Below are 12,931 nucleotides of genomic sequence, written 5' to 3' on the forward strand. Positions count from 1 at the left end.
AAAGAACTGAGAATGGAAATTGCATACCTGCAACATCCGGCGATGCTCGCGTCTCCAAAGTCGTCATCTGAAAAGCCCTGCTCCCTGCTGCAGGTGCCTCTACCCGGCCCTGACGGCCATCTGCGATCCTCAAAGTTGCAGGGGCGGGTGCCATCACCCGTCCCGCTGAAGACAAGCTGGGGCACTGGGCCTTCTTGTGGCCCCGCTGGTTGCAATGAAAACATATCATGTCCGATCCCTGCGCGGCGGTAACAGTACAATCCCTGCTAAAATGACCAGTCCGACCGCACTTGAAGCAGCCGGACTCACCACCGCTACCACTCCTGCACGCGCCCCCGTGCGCCCTGCCACACTTTCCGCATCGACTGCGGTCCTGACGATCCCTCGATCTCGAATCCGATCCCTTGGGCCTTTTGCCCGAACCCGCTGATACCTGAACCTCATCCGGCTTCCTCTTCCGGATCTGCTCCAAATCAATTTCCCTTTCCCTAGCCCGAGAAATCATATCCTCCAGCGTCTTACAGCTGGACCTGCTCACGAACTCCCTGATGTCGTCCCTCAACATCTCATGGTACCGAGCCTTCTTCATCTCCTCATCCGCTACATACTGCGGAACAAGAAGAGCCCTTTCCCTGAACTTGGCGGTGATCTCCGCCACAGTCTCAGTAGTCTGCGTTAAATCCTGAAACTCTCGTGCCAGCTGCTGCACCTCAATAATCGGCGAAAACTCCGCCCTGAACCTGGCCGAGAAATCGCTCCAAGTCATCGCGTCCAACGCGGCATCATCCCCCAATGCATGACCAATCTCCTCCCACCAATCCCTCGCTCTGTCCTTCAGAAGACAGGAGGCGAGTCTAACCTTGTCCCCCTCGGGACACTTGCTTGTACGAAAAGCATTGGCAACATCAGCCAACCATCTGCTGCTAGTAATGGGGTCCCTAGCCCCATGATAGTCTGGTGCCCCGCAGGCTCTGAACTCTCGAAATGTCAAGGTGCGCGCTCCCATCAATGCCATCATCTCAGTACGGAAGGCTCCCAGCCTCTCCTCCAAGATCTCCAGTATGCCCTCCTTGACCGTGCCAAAGATCACAGGAGTCTGAGCTAGAATACTGTGCGCAACCTCAGCTGATATCAACTCCCTCATCCGCTCCTCGAGCTGCTCGGTCCCTGAACCCGAGGCTGATCCCTCTCCGGCGCCTGATCCGCCCGCTGGTCTCTCTCGCAATGTCACCATGCTGAAAATATACCACAACCATAATCAGAATACCCAACATTGATACAAGATCAAACATGCCCTACCAGGTTCCCGGTCTTGCCTCTGCCCTTCCTGAATCGAGTACGGATCCTCTGCTTTCAGTAGTACGGGCCCATACTACCTTCCACATCTATCCGTACTTTCCTCAGGAATTGCTTTGACTCCACCAGGTCCCTTAACCACTCATACTGCTCCCACTCTATCTCATCCTAGGCTTACCATAGGGAAACCTCTGACTCGACTCCAACCAGTCCTCAGCTGCTGAAGGTCTCCTCGTGATGCCAATCAGCCATCACCTGGATACCATCACATGCGACGAGGCTTAGATAATCCTTCAAGTAAAAGACTCGTCCCTACAACGGTTGGACTCAGACGAGAGCTGCGCAATAGGGCCAAATCCAGCACTCTGAGATTATTCAACCCTGATCACATGTGACGTGACGTATCCACCTAATGGCTAACTCCCATCACTTAAAATCCCATAATGCACAAAGCAAGCAGCATTCGGACAAGGGAAAAATCTAACCACAACATACTCAACAATCATATCCACATAGCAAGAATCTGAACTAGCATGCAACACAAACTCATAAACTCAGGCATAACCTAATCAGGCTATCCTACTACTGTCTAATCAGCACTATCATGCAACTCAAAAGCACAAATAACAGGCACATAAGGTATCATTCCTAGATCCTTAGTCCTATTCTAGCATGCTGTTCTATCAACTGATAACCATAACATAAATTTGTATGGGTATTTTGGGGGGTACTTACTTGAGCTCGGTTGATTGCATGCACCACACCTCTTTTCTCTTTTCAAAGTTCTTTTCTTTCTGGATTCTTTTTGCTTTTCTAAAACTGTTTTTCGTTCTCAAAATTCTTTTTACAGAACTGTCCTTTCACTTTTGAAAACCTTTTATCCGACCCCTCAGTTTGAGTTCAGGCACACCCGAGAGTGTGCCCGAATCCCTCAAACCAAGGCTCTGATACCAACTTGTAACATCCCAAAATTTCAGACCAAAATTTTTTTTTTTTTAATAAAACATTACTTTAAACAAAGACATCATTCCAAAACATCATCTGAGTATAAGTTTTCAAAACACTTGTTTATTATCAGAGTAAACATTCCCAGGTTGACTAATCTATGGTGTGTGCCATGCGATCACCCCGAGCTCCTCCCTCCGCTACCGGAAGTACCTGAAAACAAAACTGAAAACCGTAAGCACGAAGCTTAGTGAGTTCCCCACCCTACCACATACCATGCAAAATCACATACAACACATACTGGGCCACGCCCGCTATCCTGGGCCTCGCCCTCTACTTCGGGCCTCGCCCGATACAGCGGCCTCGCCACTCCAGGCCCCGCCTGGCTTCGAGCCTCGCTCGGATACAGATCTGTTTCGTTTAGGCCTCGCCTGTCACAGGGCCTCGCCCTCTAACATATAATAGCACATAAGCATATCACATAACATTACATAAACTAAACTTATACTAACATTTCTTGCTCTAAGGCCTCGCCTATCTCTGGGCCCCGCCCGAGTTCTGCTACTGAAGAGTCATGGAACCTCGTCCATCCTCCTGCTAATAGTGAGGTTCGGGCCCAGCCCACCCTCACTCCTTTCCTAACTTGGGCCTCGCCCCTGCTCTGCTGCTACTGAGATGTGGAACACCATCCACACTCTGCTATTGGTGAGATACGGAACCTCGCCCTCTCTCACCTCCCTACCAGGCACATACAAGTATCACACAGACAACAAGTATAGACTATCACATAAACCGCTCCTTGGGCACCCGCCCTCTGTCATTGGACCTCGTCCAAAAATCATACTAGCATACTGTGCCTAGGGCTAACCCCCGGGTCTTCTACTCATAACTACATGGGCCGGCATTGTGGCCGTAGACCCATTCATACAAAGGGAAACTCACCTGATATTGCTGAACTGCTGCTGCTAACCCCTTTGACCGCTACCTGACCGCTAACTCCGAATTGCTGCTCCGCTAGCTCCCCGAGCTACCAACAACAACCCAACACTTAGTTTAACTGACCTTCAAAGGTCGACCAAGTCAACTCTGGTCAAAGTCGATGTCCTGGTCAAAGTCAACCTTCCAGGTCAACCCTACTCGCCGAGTCACCCTACTGACTCGCCGAGTCCATAAATCCAGAGTCCTTCCACTCGCGACTCTACTCGCCGAGTCAGCCCCTGACTCGCCGAGTTTACTGATTCTCGATTCCAGTCCTGACCAACTCACTGAGTCCTGGCTCGACCCGCTGACTCGAGTCTTAACTCGAAGGGTTTGGGACCACTCGACCTGACTCGCCGAGTTCTAAGAACAGACTCGCCGAGCACACGACAAACTTCATCCAACTCGACGAGTTGTTCATCCAACTCGCCGAGTTCATGCCCATCTTCATCCGACTCGACGAGCTGTTCATCCCACTCGTCGAGTTCCTCCTCATCTTCAAGCTACTCGCCGAGTCCACTCGAAGGACTCGTCGAGTCCACTAAGATCCACTTACATGCAGAGGACTTCCGAGTCATGCATGAGCTCCAAACTATAGATCCACCCTCCCCAAGCCTATTTCCCACGTAAAGTTGCAAACTTTACGTGTAGAGAGTGAGATCTAGGCAAAATACACCCATAGCTAGGGTTTAGGACCAAGAGACTCCAATTTCCACCCAATGGCTGATACTTTCTGGGATTACAAACCGAAATAAACATGGATCTGAGGTAGCAACCTCAGATCTGGACCTCAAGCTCAAGATTGGACTTAAGCATGGCTTAAAAGCCCCAAAACTCATAACCAAGGGAAAATCTGGAGGAGATAAACAAATTGATACCTTCTAATGCTCTGAAATGCTTCCCAAACTTCAGATCCAAAGCCACTCCCTGATGCTTCAAGGATTCCCACACCTTCTTCTTCCTTAACCCACTCAAAAATGGCTAAAAGCTTGAATGAACACAATGGGGGCTTAACATGCGGCGTTCTGGGTGCAAGAGACTGTAAAGGAGCCCTAGGAAGAAGATTAAGATGCTTAAATAGGCTCCAAGCCCCGGATTTAGGGTTTTCCTCGCCCAGACCAGACTCGCCGAGTCCACTAGGCCGACTCGTCGAGTTGGTCACTTCCTTATCGACCCGGATCCCGCTCCGACTCGCCGAGTCCTTCCTTTGACTCGTCGAGTCCCTCTTAAATTTAGGGCTTCCTTTACTTTCTTGGCTTTCAAAATCCTGGGTGTTACAATTGTATTTTGAAATGAAATTGGGAATAAATACTATTGATAAGTGAAATTGTTTTATTTTAAATGAAAATTTTATTTGAAAATTTGAGTTGTTTCAGTATATTTACTTAATCAAGCACAAGTCTAAAATGTTTGAAAAGTTCAAAGAGTTCAAGAACAAAGTGGAGAATCAATTGGGCAGGAAAATCAAGATGCTTCGATCCGATCGAGGAGGAGAGTACCTAAGTCTTGAATTCCACGACTATCTCAAGGAATGTGGAACAGTTTCACAATTGATGCCACCTAGGACACTGCAGTTGAATGGTGTGGCAGAAAGGCGCAATCAAACCCTGTTGGACATGGTTCGTTCTATGATGAGTCGTGCTTCACTACCTATCTCATTTTGGGGGTATGCCTTAGAGACTGCCGCCCATATCCTTAACCGAGTCCCTAAAAAGAAGGTTGCCAAAACACCTCACGAGATGTGGACAGGGAAAGCTCCCTCATTGGCACATATCAAGGTTTGGGGTTGTGAAGTTTTCGTAAGATGAGAAACTCATGACAAGCTCGAACCTCGTAGTAAGCGATGTATTTTCATCGGCTACCCGCAAAAATCCTTTGGATATCTCTTCTATAGACCGAGTGACAATGTATTCTTCGTTGCGAGGAGAGGGGTTTTCCGAGAGAGAGAGAACTCATAAGCCAAGGAGATAGTGGGAGGCAAATCGATCTTGAAGAGATTCAAGAGTCGAGTGATGAAGGAACCTCTACCGCTGGCGCTCAACTCGAGGAGGAAACTCTGGTTGAACCAATTGACGAGTCATTACCTCTTAGACGTTCCGAAAGAGTTAGAGTTCAACCCCAGTTGTATGGTTTTCATATTACTACCGAAGGGAACACGTATATTAGTGATAGTACACTAATAAATCTAGATGAACCTAATTGCTATAAGGAAGCCATGGCAGGCCCGGAGTCTGCAAAATGGAAAGAGACAATGGACAGCGAGATTCAATCCATGTATGATAACCAAGTTTGGAATTTGGTTGACAATATGCCCGGACGTAACACAGTTGGGTGCAAATGGATCTTCAAGAAGAAGACCGACATGGATGGAAACGTGCACACGTACAAGGCGCGATTGGTTGTGAAGGGCTTTACTCAAACTCCCGGAGTTGACTATGATGAGACCTTCTCACCAGTTGCGAAGATAAAATCTATTAGAGTGATGCTAGCTATTTCCGCATTTCATGATTATGAGATATGGCAAATGGATGTCAAGACCGCTTTCCTTAATGGGAAGTTGGCTGAGGATGTTTACATGGCTCAGCTAGAGGGTTTTGTCGATCCGAAGCATCGAAATAGAGTGTGCAAGCTTGAGAAGTCCATTTATGGACTTAAGCAAGAGTCTCGCAGATGGAATCTTTGCTTTGATGAGAAAGTCAAAGAGTTTGGATTTGTACGAAGCGAAGATGAATCATGTGTATATGTCAAAGCCAGTGGGAGCATAGTTAGCTTTCTCGTTTTGTATGTCGATGACATACTGCTCATAGGAAACGACATCCTGACTCTACAGGAGGTAAAGTCCTGGCTCGGGAAGTGCTTCGCTATGAAGGACCTCGGAGAGGCTTCCTCTATTTTGGGAATAAGGATAGTGAGAGAAAGAAGTAAGAGACTAATAGGACTTAGTCAGAATACTTACTTAGATAAGGTACTAAAACGTTTTAGTATGGAAAACTCGAAGAAGTGAGAACTACCGATACAGAGTAATACCAAGTTGATTAAGACTCAAAGTCCAAGTAACGAAGCCAAGATAGCTGAGATGAGCCGAGTACCTTACGCTTCCGCAGTTGGCTCGATCATGTATGCTATGACTTGTACTCAACTCGATGTGGCCTTCGCTTTGAGCATGGTCAGTAGATATCAAGGGAATCCTAGTAGAGCGCATTGGATTGCGGTCAAGAACATCCTTAAGTACCTTCAGAGGACCAAGGAATGGTTTCTAGTCCTCGGAGGGAGTGATGACTTGAGGGTGCGAGCGTATAGTGACGCCAGTTTCCAGACCGACAGGGACAATTACCGTTCGCAGTCGGGATGGGTCTTTACCCTTAATGGAGGAGCAGTAACTTGGAAAAGTTCCAAGCAGGAAACTGTAGCTGATTCAACGTGCAAATCAGAGTACATTGCAGCGAGCAAAGCGTCAAAGGAGGCAATATGGTTGAAGAACTTGATTGGCAATCTTGGAGTTATGCCTGCCATAAAGGAGCCCATGGAAATTTTCTGTGATAATGAAGGAGCGGTTGCCTTGACCAAGGAACCAAGGGATCATGGTAGATCTCGGCATATCGATAGAAAATATCACCTTCTTAAGCATCAAGTAGAAGAAGGACACCTCGTGGTTAAGAGGATATCATCGGAAGATAACCCAGCAGATCCGCTTACGAAGGGACTGAGCAGGGTTAAGTACTTACAGCATGCTAGGAGTATTGGGCTGAAGGATGATATTAGTTTAGATTAGATAGTATTAGAAACGTGTAATAGATAAATGTAATTGATATTTGGTGATTAAATAAAGGAGTATTATTTATAAGTATTGTTACTGTCTTATGTTAATTGTTTAGCTATTGTTTCACTTTGCATGTTTTGACTTCCAGAATAATTGAGTTTACTAAGAATAATCGAATTATTCAAACTATCCACAATCGTTCATATGTTGGAAGTAGGTATGAATGAAGATTGTTGTGAATTGGTGTGTAGATTGTCTAAATGGTATTAGACATAGCAAAGGTTTGCTGCAACGTTCATGAGTTCTTATGAACAAGTTTTGAGCATTGGAATAAACGCGCGCTTGCTGGAATCACTTTGGAGTGATCGTAAGACGATAATATCATATGGTCTTAAAACCTAGATATATGGTTTATTATTTATTAATTGGTTGTACATTGATAATGCGAAACCACATCAGTAAATTGATGTTATAAAACACATTGTTGTGTATAGTTGGTTAATCGATAAGTAAATGCATATAAGTCAAAGTTTATCTGTTACTTTTATTCTAAGAGAGTAAAAGCGATATCACGGCCGCTCGATGATTTGATTTGACTTATGTGTCGGGCCCGGTCAGGACTGAATTGATGTGTTCAATTAAGTTCTATGTCGAATAAATATGAGATCGAGAAAATAGTTGCTGGACAATGAGTATGACAATGTGTTATGAAATCGTCTGCACGATATCAAAATAGAGGACTATACGATCCCTTATCTAAAGGACAGGTTACTGATATGATCAGAGTTGACAGCGTCTTTGAAAGCTACGATTGCTAATCGGATTATGTTTGCGTTTATAGTTACTAGACTTATCCAAGTGGGAGACTGTTGGATTAGTGTCTAAGGGTGTAACTATATTTGATAAGTACTTGACCCGGTTGTGCATGGTCCTTTTGGTTTGCCTTCACCATAGCAACTTGATAAGGTGATTTAGAGAGAAGAGATATTATTATTAATACATTATAAGAATAATATGTTAAAGGAATAATAATATTATTTGATTAATATAAGTCAAAAGTTAATTAGGAATTAATTTGGTGACTTAAAAATATTAATTGAATAAAGGGGTATAAACTGTCAAATGTGTGAAAGTTGTATTTTGAGCTAATAATCCTTATGGATATAGGGTTGGACGATTTTATGGATATGGATCACCTAGAAATCGTCCAAGGGCTTATCTAGGAAGGGATTTGGATTGCTTTGAGGCTAAGTTATCCAATTAGGGTTTAAGGGTAAAACCCTAGGAGCTCACAGTATAAATAGACCCATAGGGTTGAGGAAATCGACCACCATTGTGATTGGAGAAACCCTAGAGCCGATTTCCCTCTTCCTCATCTCTCTCAAATCATCTTCTTACTAGTTGGTGTTTGTAAGCCATTAAAGGAGTGACATTTATGACTCTAAGCTCCAAGAAGAAAAAGGTTTTCAAGCAAGTAACTGAAGGTATCATTCTAGATCTGTTTTCATATGTTTTGATTGTTTGTCTACATTAGATCTAGCCATGAGAGTCTTGGATATGTTGCATGTTCACTTAGTGAAACCTAGATCCAAGCTATGGGATTGTATGTGCACATAGGTAAAGTTCTTATGTCCAAAACCCATCAAATAGATTCTTCAAAACGAGACTATTTTCACATGTATATATAATTAATTTTTTAAATTTCTAGCATTTATTTATTTTTTACAATTTGTAACTTTATGTTTGAAAATCCTTTTTCAACCCCCTACCCCCACACTTAGTTCATACAATGTCCTAATTATATGCATAAAACAATTAAAATCACATCAAAGCAAATAAAAAGGGAGAAAAATGAACAAACTCCCTTGGTGTAGTAGTGACGAGATCAAATTTGATTGTGGTGGGAAAGCTTAAACATCTCTAATAGTAAGTTGGAAACTGCATGAAGGAAGTGGATACAATCATATAGCTTTTCACAAACAACCATACAATCATAAACACAATTATTAAGAGCATGAAGGAAGTGGATACAACACATACCTGCGATGTCAACTGACGGAACTCGGATCCCCTCGGCATGTAAATACAATGCTCGACTCCTCACCACAAGAACATCCACTCTGCTCTCGCGACCATCCATAATCCTCAAAGTGGTTGGAGCAGGCGCCATCACCGCTCCTCTCATTAACTCCTGACAATCGACCTTCTTGTGGTCCATCTAGTTGCAGTGAAAACATAACGGGCTCATCCTTTGGGGACAATCTCTACTGACATGACTAACCCAGCCACACATGTAGCAACCCATACCCCTAGAGCGACAAATCCCATCGTTTTGCTTTCTGCACGTGTTGTACTGACCCCAACCCTGCTGTCCTCTCAACCGCTAATATGAAGTCTTGGGTCTCTTTGCAGAACCCCCAACTGTTTGCACCTGCTCTGTCTTCCTCTTCCCCAAGTGCTCCAAATCAATCTCCCACTCTCGGGCTTTAAAAATCATATCATTCAAGGTCTTGCACCCTAACAAAATCACAAACTCCTTAATGCCATCCCGCAACAAAGCCCTCTCCCGAAACTTGGCAGTGGTCTTTGCCACAGTCTCAGTAGTCTGACAAAGGTCCTGAAACTCCCTCGCCAACTTTTGCACCTAAATAGCTGGTGCAAACTTTGCCCTAAACCGGGTCACAAACTCATCCCAAGTCATCGTCTCCAGGGCTTCTCCTCCCAAAGTGAAGTCTACATCCTCCCACCAATCTCGACCTCTGTCTTTCATAACACAAGAAGCAAATCTAACCTTCGACCCCTTAGGGCAGAAATGCATCAGGAAAGCGTTTACCATACCCGCTAACCACCTCCTGCTAGCAATAGGGTCCTTCTCCCCAAAGAAATCGGGAGCTCTACAAGCACGGAACTCGCTGAAGGAAAGAGTACGAGGTCCTAAAATCGCCATAATCTCAGTGAGGAATGCACCCAGAAGCTCATCCAAAATATCCATAATCCCCTCCTTGACTGTACCAAAGATCACAGGAGTCTGCTACAAAATACCGCGGGTGATCTCCGACGAGATAAACTCCCACATCCTCTCATCAATCGGCTCATCACCTGAACCATAACCTGAACCTCCTACATGTATGCTCATCACCATTCTGAAAAACAATCATACAAATGATCAAAACATACCTAAGAATTCTCAACCAACAAGCTTCCTAGACTCTCAATGACTCTCCTCGATTCAAGTATGGATCCTGTGCTTTCAGTCGTATGGTCCCAATACTACCTTCCACACCTATCCATATTGTCCTCAAGAATCATCCTGAATCCTTTACATCACCTTCTCAAGCTAGTACTCCAAGTACTCTCTAAACAACACATTTGAACCCATTAAACACTTCCTAGGCACTCCTAGGTTCTCGACCTCACAATGCCATTAACTGCTGAAGAACTCCTACAAATGTTAACTAACTACTTCATGAATACAGTCACATGCAACAAAGCTTAAATAATCCTTTGAATAAAAGACTCAACCCTAGAACGGTTGGACTCAGATAAGAGTTGTGCAATATGGTTAAATCCATCATTATGAGATTATTTAACCTATACAACATGTGACTTAATATATTCAATTAATAGTTAATTCACATCATCAAGAGTCCCAAAAAGCACAAAGAAGGCCGGATTAGTGCAATAACACTCCAAACCACAACCAAACAGAGGACATCTCAAGCTCACTTTCTACCAAGAAAGATTCCAAATCTAATATAACATCCAATTCCTCTTAGGCTACAAGGCAACACATATCAGGCCAATCCATACAATCATCTGAAATCCATACTAGCATGCAACTCAAAAGCTCAAATAACAGACATACAAAGGCATCTCTCATAGCAGAAAAACTTGAGCAGACCCTTAGCCCTATAATAGCATGCAATTCTCATAACATATAGCATATCAAACATGTATGGGTATTCTGGGAATCATTTACTTGAGCTTGGATGATTACATGCACCACATCATTTTTTTATTAGACAATCCTTTAATAAAACATTTATTTTATGAAAAATTTACCAAACCCCCAGTTTGAGTTCAGACACACCCGAGAGTATGCCTGAATCCCTCAAACCAAGGCTCTGATACCAACATGTAACATCCCAAAAATTTTAAGGTAAAAATTTCATTTTTAATTCAACCACAAATACCATTTACAATTTCCAATCATTTAAAAGTATATCAAGGTAAAAACAGTTACCAGACTATAATCTGAAAGTCATAAAGTTGCGGAAACATGGGTGGATACAGTGCAGTCATGTCGCGCCCTTCCCTTTTGTACCAGAAGTGCCTGAAACCGTAAACAATAAGCTATAAGCACAAAGCTTAGCGAGTCCTCTAAAATACCACATACCATATATACAATAGAGATTTCTATGTGCTGACCTTAGTCTTGCCATTATTGATGGGTTTTGGCTATAAGAACATCCTATGTGCTCATACAAACCCTAATGCTTGGATCTAGGTTTCTCTATTGTACATGCAATTTATCCAAGACTATAAACCCTAGATCTAGCATATGATAATCAATATAACATATAATTAGGGTTTAGATCATACCTTGATTGTTATGTAGCAATAACAATCTCAAATCCTTCTTGTATTGACTTTAGAAAGCTTAGAGTCACAAATGTTACTCCTCTAATGGTTCACAAACACCAAGAGCAAGATGATGAAGAGAAGAAGAGAAGGAGGCTGCCCAAAACGTGTGGAAACCCTAGAAGACTAGTTCACCACGTTTTTGGAGCATAAGGGTTCTATATATAGTGAGGCTATTAGGGTTATCTAACAAGGAAACCCTAATTTGTATGCTTAAGCCCTAAGCAACCCATGGACTCCTTTCCTTAAAGGCCTTGGACGATTTCTAATGGGTTTCCCCATAGAATTCGTCCAACCTTATAATATAAGGCAATCCATAGCCCAATTGCAATTATCATATAATTACAATTCCAGTCCCTTAAGTTTAATTAATCTCTTTTAGTCACAAAACTAATTACCAATTAATTCTTGAGTAATATTAATTAAACAATATGATTTCTCCTTTAATATATTATTCCTATAATATATTACCAAATCATATTTAATCCTTTCTCTCCATAATTCATCCTATCAAGTTGCTTTGGTGAAGGCAAGCCAAAAGGACCATGCACCATCAGGTCAAGTACATACCAAAATAGTTATGGACTTAGACACTAATCCAACAATTATACCACGAGCCATATCATGGTCTTTCCTTGCCAGGCCGGGAGCCAATACCTTGGGTCATACATACAAGGGTCGAGAGCCACCTCCTGGTCTTCCATGCAAGTATCACATAGACAACTAGCATACTATATTAATATATATATATATATATATATATATATATATATATATATATATATATATATATATATAACTGCCAGGTACAATCCATGGCCTTAGATACAAACTGTCGGGAGCCACCTTTGGGTCATTCATATAAATGCTAAGGGCCACCCCCTGATCTTCCTATATAACATAAGCTAATGGCTCGTCATTGGTGTCTTCGACCCATAGTATAGTGAGGAAAATCATCTGAATCACAAGGTTGGCCTCAGCTAACTGCACTCCCGCCAAACGAAGGGTGCTTAACACCTCCTATCAATCCACACAAGGTAAACCCTAAGTCTACCTTCTAAAAGAAATAGAATCTTGACCCAAAAGTCAACCAAGCTATAACGACCCAAAAATCAGAGGTAAAAATTTCATTTTTATTATAGCTAAAACATTGATACCATTTATTTCAACCATGTCAAATCCTCATTACGTAAAACATTAATTAGAGTTCATCCCAAAATCATTCATTGCGGAATCATAGGTGTGTGCACTGCGATCAATCTGATCCGTCCTTTTCCGAATCGATGATACCTGAAACCAAAATTGTAAACC

The sequence above is a fragment of the Lactuca serriola genome, chromosome 9 (assembly GCF_051521515.1).
Source record: "Lactuca serriola cultivar US96UC23 chromosome 9, Lser_US96UC23_V15, whole genome shotgun sequence".
In the NCBI taxonomy this organism is placed as follows: domain Eukaryota; kingdom Viridiplantae; phylum Streptophyta; class Magnoliopsida; order Asterales; family Asteraceae; genus Lactuca; species Lactuca serriola.